The sequence below is a fragment of the Columba livia genome, chromosome 4, assembly GCF_036013475.1.
Source record: "Columba livia isolate bColLiv1 breed racing homer chromosome 4, bColLiv1.pat.W.v2, whole genome shotgun sequence".
Classification (NCBI taxonomy): domain Eukaryota; kingdom Metazoa; phylum Chordata; class Aves; order Columbiformes; family Columbidae; genus Columba; species Columba livia.
In genome coordinates, this window is record NC_088605.1 from 66,261,142 (window position 1) to 66,278,195 (window position 17,054).

General features: G+C 40.0%; 1 long non-coding RNA gene across 4 annotated transcripts in view; it reads right to left on the reverse strand.

The window, feature by feature from the left end:
• Positions 1–17,054, reverse strand: part of LOC110364861 (uncharacterized) — a 75,225-nt gene that overhangs the window by 40,860 nt on the left and 17,311 nt on the right. For 2 of the 4 annotated variants that reach the window (XR_010472436.1, XR_010472434.1), the window contains exon 3: positions 7,286–7,383. The exons of 1 other annotated variant lie outside the window; for it this stretch is intronic. This is a non-coding gene — a long non-coding RNA (uncharacterized LOC110364861). One more of the 4 variants, XR_010472437.1, reaches the window with a different exon arrangement.

Sequence of the window (17,054 nt, forward strand, 5' to 3'; positions counted from 1 at the left end):
GTGACTGCCTTGTAGCAGCCTGCAGTCTTATGCATACCTCCTCCTGTGTTTTGGAGATGACAGTATGTCAAAACCTGTTACAACACAAAGCATGGAGAACTATATGGAATCTGGTACCACGTTTTTCCTCATTTTGGGGCACTGGAGTCAATCCTTGTGTTCCTCCTGTAAATTAACTTAGAAAATATTTTAAAAAATAATTGTGACATATATTAGATGACTGAAATAAACACAGAGTGGCCATTACTTCTTTGTGGTGGAGCAGTCATGGGACACGATTATGCCAGACCAGGGGCAACGCCAACTGCCTCCACTGAAAGCACATGGGTATGACCCCCATGAGAACTGCAGGTGCTCCATGCCTTAAGAGAACATACAGGCTACATCTTGTACATGAGATACACCCATATGCATCAGCCAGACCAGGAGGCACCAGCAGATGGTGCCCCAGAGCAGATACTGTATCACCTCCTGGTGTTTGCTGAGCACCACACCCCAGCTCAATCTTAGCAGAAATGGCTTCCTCTGCACAGCTCACTGCACGGTGCTCTTACTATTCAGTGTCCCTGAAAGTCAGGAGCAGATAATTTCAGTTTCCATAATTATCAATTTCCAAAGTACCAACTCAATTTAAAAAATACTTTTATTAAAACAATTAATCACAGGAAAAGCTTGCAAACAGCAAAGCTCCTTTACAAGAAATCCTTCAGAGAATATGAGTAATGTACCTGTACTTTTAAAATATAATAAACATTGAGTCAAGGCCTACTCATTTTCTTACTCTGATTTTTTCTTTTGTTGTTTTTTTCTTTACAATCTTTAAATCATTTTGTGAATGGAAAAAACAGCTTGGTTTCTGAACAGAAGTAAAAGTCCTTTCACTTCTACTTAGAATTCAGGATTCTCACAAGCACGGCAGTGCAAGGGGCCCCATGAACCCCACAGTCTACAGCACAAAGAGAAATACACTGAAAGAGTTTTCAGTGCACTGACTGCATGGTATATTCGGAGTGCTACCAAATCCAACAGTTTGTTCTTGCTATGTATTTTTTTTCCCCCTAGCTGCCTCTGTTGATTTGCAGAGAACATCCAGACACTTATGGATTTCAAATGAATGTTTGGACCTTTGTGTGTATATATTGACAAAGGGCGAACTACTTGTAATGTCATTTCCAGCTTGTGTGTATGCAAAAGAACTGACCTGTGAGCTTCTAATCACACATATAATGAGAGTTACCTGAAGGATATTTTAGTGTGTTTTAAAATGTTTAATATTATTACTCTCCACTGCCTCAACATTTCAGGCATTCCTTGCTATTGTACAAACAATGAATTGCATAGAAACAGGATAGCAAAAGTGTATTAACATGAAAAAGAACTCAAGCACTACTGATTGTCAACTTCTTTCTTGCACAGACATGCTATATTTTCTGAGAACGGACAGATTCACTGAATAATAACAATCCATCTCCTCATCATCTCCTAGGAGCTGCCACAGTCTATCAGTATTTCAGACCTGCAGGCATCCCTCCAAGTCTTTTTTCCGCACTGCTCTTGCACCATTTCCTCTTCCAGTCTCAGCTGCTATCTCTCAACCCCCAGTACCTGAGTCTGCTCTCCTCTGCAGCCAGCGCTGGCATCTGCATGTCCATCAAGCTCAAGAAACACCACAAGTAGCATATGAATAGCTTATTTTTCAACTCAGTGGCCGCCAAAAAAGTTGAATACAACTTTTTACTGATGCTAAGCCTTTTCTGGAGAGAGAGAGAGAACTGCAAAGAAATATTTAAAAAAAAAATCAATATTTAGGAGCTGAAAAGGTTCAGTTCTGTATTATAGGCTACTTAAAAATACTACATAAGAATAATGTAAACTTAAACATGAATAATTCATTATTTTTCTAAACATTGCTCAAAATCTCACAACCATGTGTGTCCTCTTTCTTTTTCTAGAATTCACCCACATAAGGTAAAAATTTCTCTATTAACATAATAATGAAATAATATAATACTTCACACTGGCCTTATTTTTGGAAGGGGCAAACCCAATTCTTGCTTGCCCTTTCAAATGCAGATGAGCACAGACATCCCAAAGGTATTAGTCACCCAGCAGGACCAAGAAATTACACATACACTTCATGCAGCAACTATGTTTTTGTAGCACTTGAACCCTGTTCAGATGAATTCTGAAGCTATAACTACCTATAAATAACTGAACTATCAAAACAGGGTCATATAATAGAAATGCCAGGTGAATTCAACTATAGTAACTAGAAACATTGTTCACTTGAGCAACTTTAAGTCTTCCTCCCAGAACCTACATGTTGAAAAGAACAATCATTCCCACTCCATGTACAATTAATACACAGTTTACACTAGTTGTATTAGGCTACACAGCAGGTCAAACGGCAAAACTGGCAAAAAAATCCAGGTGTCCTGACCTTTGTGTTTTGTTACCAAATTTTCCCATTCCAAATTCCCAAGTGTCTACTGCCATGTTGTTCCAGTTTCACTCGCTCAAAATTACCTGACACTCCCCTCCATAAAAGCTGCCAAAGTGAATACTCTTACAGAATTTCCCAACAGCTTGCTATTTATAGAAAGTCATAGAATCATTTCAGCTGGAAGAGACCCTCAGGATCATCGAGTCCAACCATAACCCAACTCTAGCACTAAACCATGTCCCTAAGAACCTTGTCTAAACACCTTTTAAACACCACCAGGGATGGTGACTCCACCACTTCTCTGGGCAGCCTGTTGCAATGCCTGACAGCCCTTTCCATAAAGAATTTTTTCCTAATATCCAATCTGAACCTCCCCTGGTGCAACTTGAGGCCACTTCCTCTATCACTTGTTACTTCGCAAAAGAGACCAAACCCCTCCATGCTACACCCTCCGGTCAGGTAGTTGTAGACAGTGATAAGGTCTCCCCTCAGTCTCCATTTCTCCAGGCTGAACAGCCCCAGTTCCCTCAGCTGCTCCTCACCAGACTTGTGCTCCAGACCCCTCAACCAGCTTCACTGCCCTCCTCTGCACTAGTATTTCAATGCCCTTCTTATGAAGAAGGGCCCAAAACTGGACACAAGTCGATGACAAAGACTGAACAAGTCACTTGCTTCCACATAAATGACAAAACAGCACCTCACAGATACAGCAACATACACTACCTCAAAGACTACTGCCATCTTACTGATTTTTCTGCTGGCATTTCAGAAACTCATTTCACCTCTCTCAAATTCTACACATGGAACACAGGAAAACTGCTATGAATTTTATTTGTAAAATGCGTTAGGAGGTACCAATTAGCACTGCTATGAAATAATTGGGTATTATTACACAACATCAAGGACAAGAACCTATTAGAATCTACCTGTGCAACACAAACATCAGATAATATTTGTGTTGTACTCAAAGAGTAGACACACCTCCTTTTTAGCAGTGGCTAAACTGACTAAACTACAAGGCCACAGCACTGGTTGATTTCCCCCCCACCATTATCTGTTTGGTAAACATGCGGAAAGTTTTTTTCTCTTCACTTTTGGTTTTAATATTAAATTTGGTAACTTAAGTTCCTCATAAATAAAGTAATAACCCCTAGGGAAAAATGAGTGGGAAACTTAACACGTGCGCATCTATGGAGTTATTAACGATGCTTGCGGTAACACTTCTTTTTAATATTTATGCTTCCTGTTTAACATCGGAAATTTGTCTCCCCCAGAGCTTGGTTTCACTCTTTGTCTTTTTCCTAGGCATTTAAATGGAACCTTTTCACATTTTTGTTTAGACATGCATAGCTAAGATTTAGCTAAGATTTTTGGAGGCACAGTAATAACAGTGCTCTATATTTCATAAAATATACAAGATATTTCATAAAATATACAATGTCTCATAAAATATTCCTCCCATTTCTCTAAATGTAGAATCTGAATGCATAGGTTTTCATAGATCCCAGACCATTATACTTCAGGCAGTAAATGAAGAATTAAGTCTGGCAGAGACATTTAACAAAGGGTTTTCCCCTTTCCTTCCCTAGGTACTAAGCATGTGTACAACAGTTAGAAACAATCAATTACACAATCCCTGTGTATAATGTCAACTCTCAATGAATCAACAGGATTTGAAAAACAGTACCTTGCAAGGAAAATGCATCATTTTGCTTGCTCTAACCTTTGGATTGGTGTGGCTTTTTTTTTCTCTTTTTAAACTATGACTATGTGGACTCTCTCATAGAGCAGTTAATGAAAAACAGGTTAGTAGCCATGAGTAAACTAGTGCCACACAAGCAACACAGCAACCACTTGTAAAATTTTACATGGATAAAGAAACCAGTGTTTGGGAAAAATCATTAAGCCATATAATAGAAAACGCTATGAAAGTAATGCTATTAATACAAGACCTAGGTTTGGAAGGTAGCAGCATTGCATCTCTAGCCAGTACTCCCTGGATGAGGTACTAAGTTCTCAGTTTGAAAAAGAGCTGATGGTCTGAAGATGGATCATGTGCAATTGGTTGATCAGGTACAGTGTGAGTGGCCTCAGTGCACACAAACTTGCAGCATGCTCGGCACAGAGTTATTCCGCATATAGGTGAAACTGCACAAGTACTCCTCGTAGTCAAAAATTGTCTCGCTCTCAAGATAATGCTACTCAGAAAGGTTTGGTAGCCAGACTAGAAAACCCACCTTATTCTCTTCCCCCTTCACTGCAAGTCTCAGGGCATTTCCTTGAAAAAGATGGTGCAGACTTCATACTGCCAGATTCCAAGCAGAGCCATGATGAGTCCAAGAGAAAGCCAGGGGGAGAAAGACAAAGACCAGCAACAGACCCTCAAATCCCCAACCCTTACAGTAAAAGCAGTGATTTCAAATACGAGGTGTCACTTTAAACAGCATTCTGAGATACAATGCTCATTTTTTTCACCCCTTACCTATTATAATACTCTTCATTAAAATATCACATACTCTCCCTTTTGTTTTATGAACTGGAATTTGACCTTGACAGATACATCCCTGATTCCTACTTTAAAAAACTGTTTATAGTATTTGTGGTGGTTTGGCCCTGGCTGGATGCCAGGTGCTCACTGAAGCTGCTCTATCACTGCCTCTCCTCAGCTGGATGTAGGAGAGAAAAATATAATTAAAGGCTCATGAGTCGAGGCAAGGACAGGGAGAGATCCCTCACCAGTTCCCATCCTGGGCAAAAGAGACTTGACCTGGGGGAAAATTAATTTATTACCAATCAAAATCAAGACTAGGGTAATGAGAAATAAAACCAATTTTTTAAACACCTTCCTCCCATCCCTCCCTTCTTCACAGGCTCAGCTTCATTCCTGATTTTCTCCACCTCCTCTACCACAACAGTGTAGAGAGACAGGCAACATGAGTTGCAGTCAGTTCATCACTCATTGTCTCTGCTGCTCCTTGTCCTCACACTCTTCCCCTGCTCCAGCATGGGGTCCCTCCCACAGGACAGTCCCTCCATGAACTTCTCCAACTCTCTTTCCCACAGGCTGCAGTTCTTCACAAATTGCTCCAGCATGGGTCCCTTGCAGGGGTGCAACTGTTCAGGGACAGACTGCTCCAGTGTGGATCCCCCACGCGGTCACACATCCTGACAGGAGCCTGCTCCAGCACGCGTTTCCTATGGGGTCACAGTTTCTTCCCTGCTGTGGGGTCCTCCCCAGGGTGCAGGTGGGTATCTGCCCCACCATGGACTTCTATGGGTTGCAGTGAGTCAGCCAGTCTCACCACGGTCTACATCACGGGCTGCAGGGGAATCTCTGCTCCAGTGCCTGAAGCACCCCCTTCCCCTCCTCCTCTGCCCTTGGTGTGTGCAGAGTTGTTCCTCTCACTTCTCTCTCTGGCTGCTGCTGCTGTTCTGCAGCAACATTTTCCTCTTCTTAAACAAGTTATCCCAGAGGTGCAACCACCACTGCTGATGGGCTCAGTCTTGGCCAGCGGCAGGTCTGTCTTGGAGCTGGCTGGCACTGGCTCTGTTGGACATGGGGGAAGTTTCTAGCAGCTTCTCACAAAAGCCAGCCCTGTAGTCCCCCTGCTACCAAACCTCATCACACAAACCCAACACAGAGTTATGCGAACCTCTACACATTACCGTGGAAGATCACTGCTCAACTGTTAAAGCACTAAGGTGGTGCAACCAGGATCATCAACTGCATCTTAGAGGCTAGTGACTAAAATAGATTTTTACTGTGGCAATCCACAAGTGAAATGTAATAAAGCAACAAAATTTCTTTAGGAACAGAGATATCTACTTGAGATAAGGAGTTGGTTTTTTTTGTTTGTTTGTGGTTTTTGTTTGTTTGTTTTCCAGAACTATGTGTTATCCATCCTATTATCATTACGCTGAAGTACATTACATTATCACCAATTTCAGTGGGAAAAAATACTAGAGCCCAAACCAGGAGATATTTATAAGATAAGTACTCCAAAATTGTACATCAAAATGAAGAAATTCATCAATGCAAAGCATTTCTTGGTTTCTGTGAGATCAGGATTAAGACTGGATTATTCAGAAGTAGGCATAAAGTTCCTGCAGAATGTAGTGGTGAAATTTCACTCTCATTTACTCATGAAGAAAATTAAAGCAGGAGTCAGCAACTTCCCCAGGTAACAAGGGAGGCAGCGTCATAGCTAGAATGACAACATGGGAGTCTCCAAACCACATCCCTGCTTAAGGTCATACTTCCCCTCACCAGGTAATCCCACAAAAACCTCTCAGGACTGGACATAAAGGAAGAAATTAATATACAGTCATCTAGGAGAACAGGAAGAATTAGACTATATGCCCAACGGAACAGGCAGGAGAAGAAAAACCCTGAATTACCACAAGCAAGGATATACCATACATCATAGGGGGAAACCCCTATGTTCTACATATGAATCACCTTTGTTAATAAAGAATTTATAACCCAAACCACAAAAAGTATTCTGTATTCATCCTAACTTTTTTAATTAGAAGGATAGAAAATGGGGTCAAAGTACTATGGCTTCTTGCACTGTAAGAGAAATCTGTCTGGATCACACAGACTTTGTACATTAAGTTTGCAAGATACTAGGAGATCTATTTTAGCATGGGAAGATACCTTAGTATTCAGAATAATAAGTATTCAAAATGAAAAAAAAAAGATTTAGACCATTTTCTTTGTGCTTAAGCTAGTTGTTTGGTGTAAAATAAATGAGGAAAATAAAATAAAAAATACCAAACAGAAATAAACAAACCAAACCACCACCCAAAACCCCGTAATTGTACCAGAGCTACCAACACTACCTGAATCAGAAGCCCTGGAATAAGAAGCCCTCCCATGTGCTTGTTTCTTGTCTCACATTTGGTGGTGAAGCCGCAGGAACCGTCACTCCCTCCGGTCCCTACATGCCAACATAATTTAAGTTATTGTGTATCTGCAAGATGAAGGTATCCTCAAGACTCTGAAATTGTTTTATATAATAATGCTTATGAACACAGTTGCAGAGAAAACCTGCAATGCAATGCACCATGACCAGTCAGGCTAGCCACCACCTGTCATGGTACTGCCTACTCAACGTGATCCAAATTTCCACTATGTACCGTTCCTGCATTACCACTGTCCTGTGCATTATCAGCTAGAATTTCTCAACATACCAGGTTTCCTCCATGAATCTGGTGATGCGGTCAAAGTCTAGATTTAAACAGCAGAAAGGCAGTGAACTCTTTTTAAATTCTGAAGCCTTAACCAGTATTTTCAAAAGAGTGACATTTTTCGCTTGGGGATTAAAAAAAAGGTCTACCATGACCTTCTGTAACTTCTGTATAGATGCCACATAGTGCTTCAGAAAAACACACTGAAGACTACATATCTCTCTTACTACTCTATTTTCTACAGCAGTTGAGTCCCATTTCACATAAAGCAGAACCACAATTGTTCCAACATGACCATCACTTTTGATGTTTTTAGCAGCAATTGCAGTAAGAATTTTTCAGGTACAGTATTAGGACAAATCCTAAAACTCAGTGGATCATTTTCACACCTCCTACAACCCAATGGATTCTCAAATTGAAGAAGTCAGACAATCCTTGTTAGGATTCTAAGAAGTGACACCTTCCCAAGAACTCCCCTTCTTCCTTCCACCCTATAGGCTTCGTGCTTCTTTGTTTTAGGTAACAGTTGGTCAGTGTGATTCCTCAGTAAATTTTCTCATTTTCTTCACTGCTCAGTATTTTTAAGAGATTTTAATGTCTAATATTATTGGGTAGTGTCAGCTCCCTTTTTCAAAGGGTATAATGACCTGCTCCTGCCATCAGGGAAAGTAATTTCAGCCATGAAGTGTTTTACTGACTCAGAATGCAAAAATTCAAACCATCTCACCAGAACACGAAGAAAATAACCCACAAATACATAGAATTCTAATAGCTACTATTTTCAAATGTGTGTGCTAACAATGGATAAGTCTTACATTCTATGTATATAACCAATTACAGTATCATGGCAAGATCAGGAAGAATGATCAACATTAAATCTTTTCAAACCAGCAAAAATCAATATTTGATAGTAATTTCATGTTAAAATATGAAAGAAATCATCACACTACACCAAAGATAATCACAAGAATCTTTTGAATAGATGCTTCACAGAGGTAATGTTTTATTTCCTTCTGGAATTGTCAGGAGCTTTCCCTGGGGCACTCAAAAGCTGATCAAAGCCTCCAATTTTGGACAGAAAGCTTATTACCAGAAATGGCTTCTGTAAAGTAGGGATTACGAGTCAGTAGCAGAAGTCTGCTACTTCATTTCAGTGTCTTGCTCAAATCTTTACATTTCAATTTATGAATAAATGGCTTGTGCAGACAGCTCTGTTCATTAGAGACTGAAAAAAGAAGAGTGATTTCCAATAAAAAGTGTATTTCATAGAAATCCATAATAAAAATAATAGCAAATAATGACAATATTGCATGTTCACTTCTCTTCCTCTAGCCTCAGTCTGAAACAAATGCACTGAAAAGTCCTTTATCATTACCACGATAATGCATGGTAGCAGTTTCATTCATTGAGCATCTAAGGTTTAACTATCTCTACATGAAATCCTGAGGTGTCCAGACTATACACATTCTATTTGTATTTGCTATACTAATGGACTACATCATCAGATTAAAGTCCTTCACTTTTTCCTTTTCCACAGGTGGAAGGTGCATTTATGTTATCTGTTTTCATGGGGTTTTTTTTTTTGGTCATCCCCTTTCTCCTCTCCTACCTCAGTTTCTCTTCTATTGCAGCGCTGCCTTTCAGACCTTAACATTTGGATGTAAATGTCAGGTCCATTCCACTGACAGCTCGTCCCATAGACAAACGCATGATTAGGTGATTACAGTCTAGTAAGCTATAGTCATTTTTGTACTTGTTTCAGTGACTGATATTCTCTGTGGTTAAAAAGGGAACTTTTCACTGATCACACATGCACTGTTCCCCACTTTATCTCATGGAAGCCAGCCTTTCGCAGGTGCTGTACTACTGATATGCTAACACTGAAGAGCAAATCCAAAAGATGCTTTTGTTAAAAGCTTTAAAACTGAATAGACACAAAATGACATATTCAAGGGCCTCTCTGCTCCTATTGATTTATATCAAAACCTTTATGTTACTAAAATTTTTAAACTTGGATCTTAACAGGGCGTGGGGACGAAATGCTTACTCTCTCACACACTTGGTTATGGAATATATGACTGAAGTTGCTATGATGCATTTGCCACCAATAAATCACTGTCAATCTTTCCTTCAGCAACATATGGAAAGTAAAAAGTACAGTAATTTGAATAATGGTGGGAAGACCAATACCCAAGCAAATTTCTCCACCGCTTTTGCCTCCACTGCCAAATTTGTCAATAAGAAAGACTGGAGACCAAGTGAGAACACGGCACTAACACTTCAGCTTTGTTTCCCACAATGAAGTCTTACTAACCTTTATATCTAGCTACTAAAGCAGGGAATCACCCAAAATAAGTCTACACTTCAGGTAGAGCTTGTATTGCATTTAAACTCTTACTTTGTGGTTTAATAGACTTCTCATGTTCTATCGAGATTGCAAAAATAGAGCATGAAGAGAATAAACTCTAATCAGATCACTGTGGTCCTTTCAGAAACCTCTAACTACATGATCAAGTTTCAATTTCCTGCACTTTTCATTACTGATGAGCGAAAGTAAATAGCAATATACAGATATAATGAGGTTAACAGACCAAATGATTTTATGTTATTTGGATAGAATAGCCCACTTTCCTCAGATGATAATCCATTGCTTCAGAAGAGTTCAGTTTCTCTTGTGAAAATCAGTCATATTCTTTCTGCTACTACGCCATTCACTCTTGCCTCTCTGAAAACTGCTTGCAGAGCTGCAGAAATGTAAGCAGATCTTTCCCAAACTCCATAAAACTTACACGTACAAGACTTAGCACCTGAACCCTACTGAACACAAGTATTCTAGGAATTATTATTACCCGTCATTATTTATGAGCATGTTCAATGTAATACAACAGTTGCTTCTCTCCTTCTGTGTTTATAAACTTAAGACAATGGATCCAGATTTCACGGGTCATGTCTGAGCATTATCATAACATGAATAACAAAACAACAGTGCACGCTTTTAAAAAGAAAGCATGTTCTAGGTCTTCAAATTGCAAGCAAGATGTGAAGCACTTGCCAGGTAAGTAGTCTCTGCCAGTTTGGAGTCTAATACTTCCAGTCTCCTAACTGGCCTTGGTACCACAGAAACTTGCTCCCCCCATGCCAACATAAATCTTGGTAAAACTTGCTTCTACCAAGATCCACCATTTTTTTTCAGGGCATTTTATGATGTTCTTAAGGCATTAAAGAGAAGAATTACACTACAGTGGAAGAATTACACTATTCTTTCTGATTTCTCCATTTAGATAAGAGATAGGGGCATGAGCTGATATGGGCGCTATACTATCGTCCAGATCACAACCTAGCTAGAATGCACAGCATCTCCTTTCCAGCCCACACAACTGCATTTCCTTTCTGAGAAAACCAAGGTACAGGAGGAAAGGTGACGCACATTTCAGTCTTGCATGGGTATGGGGTCATGACGTGGATGAGGCAGACATGCAGATCTAGGGGCATGTGCTCTTTTAAAATTACCATATGACTTTAATTATGAAATACGGGGTTACTATACTACGATGTGTAATTTTTATTTTCTGTTGAGGTAACTATTTCATTGTAGTTTTTCATACACTCTCTCCTTTCCCCAGATGGAGAAGCATGCACAGTATGTCCTAGATACTGCTATCCTGAGCAGATGCCTCACTTGGTAAAAGCCTTCTTTTAGGCATTTGTGTCTATGAGGACACCGCCCAACCTACTCCTCCAGCGCAGCCCCAAAGCTCTCCCCTTTGCACACTCCTTATTTCATTGCAGAGAAGAGTACAGAATGACTCCAACACCACTGTGGAACTCACTTCTGTGAATCAGTCAGCTTCTCCAATGACTGATGAGCAAATACTCTTACCTTCCCCAAAACTGCACAGTAACAACTGCTCAAATATGTAACGGAACAAACTCATCCTTCAGGCTGTGTCTAGCCGTACTTGTGAGCCCAAACTCCTGTTATCCCAAGGGCTTTACAAACAGAACAAAATGAGTACTCCTAATCTAGAAAGCAAGTCAGAAATTAAATTAAGAAAGCTAGAGAAGTAGTAATAGTAAAGGACTTTTGTAGGCCTTCCAACAGTCTTAAGATAATGTAAGGCTTTTGCCCTAAGTCAAATAGACATCAAGGAAAATGGCCATAAGTGTAGAACCATGTCTACAGCTAGAAGTGATCACAGAGCGGGATCAGATTGCTTACATAAGATTCTAAAACTGACATCTGCCCAGAAAGAATTTATCAGGTTAGCTATACTCTGGTCACATTTACGAAAATACAGCTATATACACAGAATTAGAAAAAAAGAGGGTTCTTCATTGAAGGGGGTGTTCATTCAGCCTTAACTTTGTGATGGGTATGGCAATTTCCCTCTGCAGGCAAAAAGTAACTTTGCTGCTTCACAACAGCATCTGAAACTTTATTCCTGATAGGCTACCCATCTGATCACGTTTTAGCATCCAAAAAACCCCATAAAAATTTCCTTATTAAGATTCTATTCTTCCTACTAAATTCACAACGACTACATCACTATTTCATTTACTGTATTCCATGACTGATTTTAAATTTGTTGTACTAAAAAGACTTATTCCTTTGAGTACTTTCCTTTCCTTGAAACTGAATCCTTGAGTTCTCCTGATTCCCACCTCATGTCTAGAGGTCAACAATCACATTTGCGTGGCTAAATCCAAGTGTTTCTCCACACTAAGGAGAACTAGAACATCATCTTGCCCTTGTCTGGATTGCTAAGTCTTAAGTAACACAAAGTGGGGCTGCACAGCAGACCTGAAGGAGATGTGCCCTCAATTTCAGCCTTCTCTTTTTCATGCCTATATTGTCTCGACTGTTAAGTCACTAAACAAATGAAGAGATCCGTACAGAAGTTGCTGTATTTATTTTTTCACCCCAATAATCAGAAACCCTTTTTTTTTTTCCCCAAGTCTGTGCTGTCTAGCAACATTTGCTTTGAAAATGACGCTAACAGACCACAGCAATGTAGAATACATAGAGAAAAGAGGAACTACAGACATTATGTGCCTTGGACTCAAACTCCAGAAATCCATAGCTATCCAAAAGTATTCTTCATACTATACTGTGCGGGATCACAGAACACATATCTGGAAAGAAAAACGTTTCCAGGTCATTGCAAACACACAAAGCAGCTTTGATTGTGAGGTGATAATATGTACATCATCTGATTCACATCAACTGTTCTGTAAGAAAGGATATGCAAAATTTATGCCACATTAAATCCAATACACCTTCAGAACTTCGCACAGGCAGGTGAACAAAAACTGGATGTGAGGACTCTGGTGAACAGTTTGTCCCCTTCCATCAGTTTGTCTAACAGAACACAGCACTCACTACTCTTTCAACATCAAGATTATCACAGCTATAAGATAACTATGACATTTTATCTGGTGTTTGATTCAGCGGTATTTGCTTTCTTCAACTCCTATCACTAATATGAGTCGAACAGTACCATGTCGTTGGGAACAACTGAACAGAGGTGATTTAAGATTCACTAATTCAATGGAATTTGAATGGGGAAGATTTAACTTGTATCCTATCAGAAATGCACAGTGCAGTGGTCCCCAATCAGTCAGACTACATATGAGAAATACTCCAGAATGGAAGTCATACAAGAAGCAGAAAAGCTATTTCTGCTAGCTAGCTTCTGCCAGTAGCTCAGAAACAGCTGGGTGAAATTTCAGCTTCTGTATCATCACATTGTAAAGAGATGCTTATCCATCCATTTAGAAAACAAAAAACAAAAATAAAAACAAACAAAACCACAACAACAAAAACAAAAAACAAAACCAACAACTTTAGTCATTATGGCCCAAGTAGAATGTCTCAGAAATAACCCTCGGACCTACTGCATATACTGCTTCATATTGCAAGGGTGTAAATTGTTTAGTGTTATCTAAAAAAGGCACAGCGCTAACACTTACATTATTGAGATCTCGAGCAGTATAAAAATTTAGCTCTGATCACTATACCAATGACCTTATGCCAAACCGATTTTGTGATTTTTCTGTACATACGGAAACAAAACACTTGTGTCAAGCTTTCAGTTTTTAAATTAACCGGATGCTGAACTGATGCAACTAATAGGAGCAAATGTAGAGTAAACACAAAAACTGTGATCTAGATAGGGAAACATGTTTATAATAGTAAAAAAATGTAGCAGACACATATGAAATTCTGCCTGTCTATCACGGCATTTGTGTTAGGACCAGAGATGGCTTTGCTCCATCTGTGTTAGTAATGAAATGATTTTCAACATGAGCAAAAGGGAAAGAACCAGGAACATTCCTTAGCACTGAATCAGCCACTGACACCCACAAAGGATTTTCCTAGCAAAAGGTATTTTTACTTCGGTTTTATGTTCAAATTCAAGTTGTGCCAGGTCAATGGTATGGAAATTTGCCCTTGTAATCGCTATTAAATTTGCATTTGTATTCATTATTTCTGTAGTCTATCACTTAAAACTCCCACTCTTCAGACAAACAAATTGCAACTTTTAGTTGCAGGGTTTTTGTTTTGAAAGTTGATAATTAATCTACTATGACAACACTAAGGCATTACACTAATTTCACATGTTGTCTTTGGGACAAAATGGACATACTTACAAGGCAGAATTTTATACACCATTTAAGCTAAGCAAGAAAAGAAACCACAGCCTCCTCATTTGATCCAGCTGCAAATCATCCATAACAACCCTCTTTCAAAGGGGTGTCCTAAGTCTAACATTTTGTTTGACTTGACCAACAGAGGATGGCTATGGAAGATACTTCTTCAATACAGTCTCTAAGCCACTTTGGATTTGTGGCTTAAGAGCTTCTTGAACAAAAGGCAGCATCTTTGTTTTTAAAGGAATAAAAATACTACTGGAGCTATAAAATTGTCTATGGGTTTTCTGAAGCTTTGTAAAATTCTGGTACACACAATATCCTGTAGCAAGGAGCTCCTCTGCTTAACTACACTGAGATGATACAAAGAAGCCTTCATTTGGAACCCATTATCTCAGCTTGTTTCACTGTTCATTCTTCAACTAAATAGATATTCCCTTTTTGTCCTCTGTCAGCTCGCTGAGTTTATAGGCCGCTAATATCTTTCATCATTCACATGTCTCCAGCTTGAAGAGTCTGAGTCTACTTCACTGTTTCTCACATTTTCATTCCACTGGTCAGCTGTGACCAGACGTGGGACCAGGACCGCACACACTATGGAAGATGTGGGTGCACCTCAGATTTACACAGCAAGGCTTTGTTCTCCTTTCCTGGTAGTACCTACCATTCTGCTTTTTGATTAATATCAGGTATTGAGGTGAGATTTGAACTGAACCACTCTAATGACAAGACAGACTTCCTAAGTGGTACCAGCTATATTTTCCCATGTAAGATCAGGACAATTTTTCAAAACTTCCTTAGTTTTGGGCCTCTAAGACCTAGTTCTAAGTTATTTTAATAAGGGATTTTCTGTTGACTATGAGCTGAAGTCTTACTTGACATCCCCAGCTGGCATCTAAACTACCTAAACTACTAGCTGGCATCTAATCTATATTCACATCATCAGCTTAGCTAGATGCACTGGGCAAATGATAGCTTACTTCTATCCACACAGAGTAGCTGGAAGGCTCAACAAAGTAGCTTCCTCAGCAACGATCTCATTAATCCTCAAAGTGGTCAATACTTATCTTTGCTAATGACCTGGACAATGGGCAAAGAGTGCACGCTCAGCATGTTTGCTGAGAATACAAAATGGGGACGAACGGCTGACAGACAAGACAGCTGTGCTGCGTGCTATTCAGAGGGACCTTGACAGGCTGGGGAAATTTGCCAACAAGAACCTTATGAAGTTCAATAAGGGTAAATGCAAAGTCCTGAACGTGGGGAGGAATAACCCTCCCCACAGCAAAAAAGGCTCGTAGCACCTTATAAAGGTATATGAATACCCGATTTGCAGAGGGGAACAAGTAAAGAAGATGGACCCAGGCTCTTCACAGTGGTGCCCAGTAACAGGCCAAGAGGCAACTGGCACAAACTGAAATACAGCAAATTCCAGTTAAACATAAGATTTTTAAAAATGTATTTTATTTGAAACGTCAAGAGTGGTCAGATACCGGAACAGCCTGTCCAGAAGGGCTGTGGAGTTTCTATCCTTGGAGACGGCTCAGAACCTGACTAGGCATGGCCCTGAGCAACTTGCTCCACTTGATGGTACCATGAGCAGGGGGTGGGACTACACAGTCTCCAGAAGTGCCTTCTAACCCCAACCACTATGCGAAAATAAAACCTACTCTAATATCTAGCTCCCACTTAGTCACCTGCCCCTTCCTCCCATGTCACAAAGCACCTGAGGTGTGAAGATTATATTCAAGAGCAGAGCACTTCCTTCCACTCCAGAAGGTGTAAGTGAAGTCATTTGTTGAATATTTAACAGGCAAGGAAAATGAGCAAAAGCATGAAGAAATGTTATTTTTCACTCGCACAGAGCTACTGCATAGACTTATCTTCATCATGGCAACTGAAATAAGGATATGCAAAATCCCTTCTTAGGAAGCCTTCAACTTTGTTAGGGGCTCAAAATGCATTTGATATTTATTACTATTTCATCATTTTGTTCCTCTAATAATTAATTTCAGATGCATAGACAGAGAAATACAACACTGTCAAGCATTTTGAGACTCTGGATGATAAAGACTTAGAGATCAGTTTCTTCCCTGGCAAACACCATACTTAGCCACCACTACTGTTACATTCAAAAAAAATCCCAAGAAGAAAAATGGCACACATAGAACACTCTATGCTTGTATAGCCTTCCACACTTTAGACTTTGAAAGCACAGCAGGAACAAGTAACCACCTATCTTTTGAATTTCTGAACACCTCTCCAAATGCAGGTGCACATACCCAATTCTTAGCATTGAGAAGAAGAGGTTCATATACCATTTGCCTCTTACCAGATAAACATCCTCACTAACTATTCCTCCTCACGAAAAAGGAGGGTCTGGTTGAAGCAGTAAAGGTTGAGGGCTGCCTTGGTTGCAGCGACCGTGAAATGGTGGAGTTCAGGATCTTGTGTGGCAGGAGCAGAAGAGCAAGCAGAATTGCGACCCTGGATTTCAGCAGGGAAAACTTTGGCCTTTTCAGGCAATTGCTAGGGGAAATCCCATGGGCAAGGCTGTCTGAAGGTAAAGGGGCCCAAGATAGTTGGTTAGTGTTCAGGGATTCCTTCTACCAGGCTCAAGATCAGAGCATCCCAACACGTAGGAAGTCAAGGAAGGGAGCCACGAGACCTCTGTGGTTAAACAGGGAGCTGCTGGGTATGCTCAAGTGGAAGAGGAGAGTTTACAGATCATGGAAGGAGGGACTGGCCACTTGGGAAGAATATAAGGCTG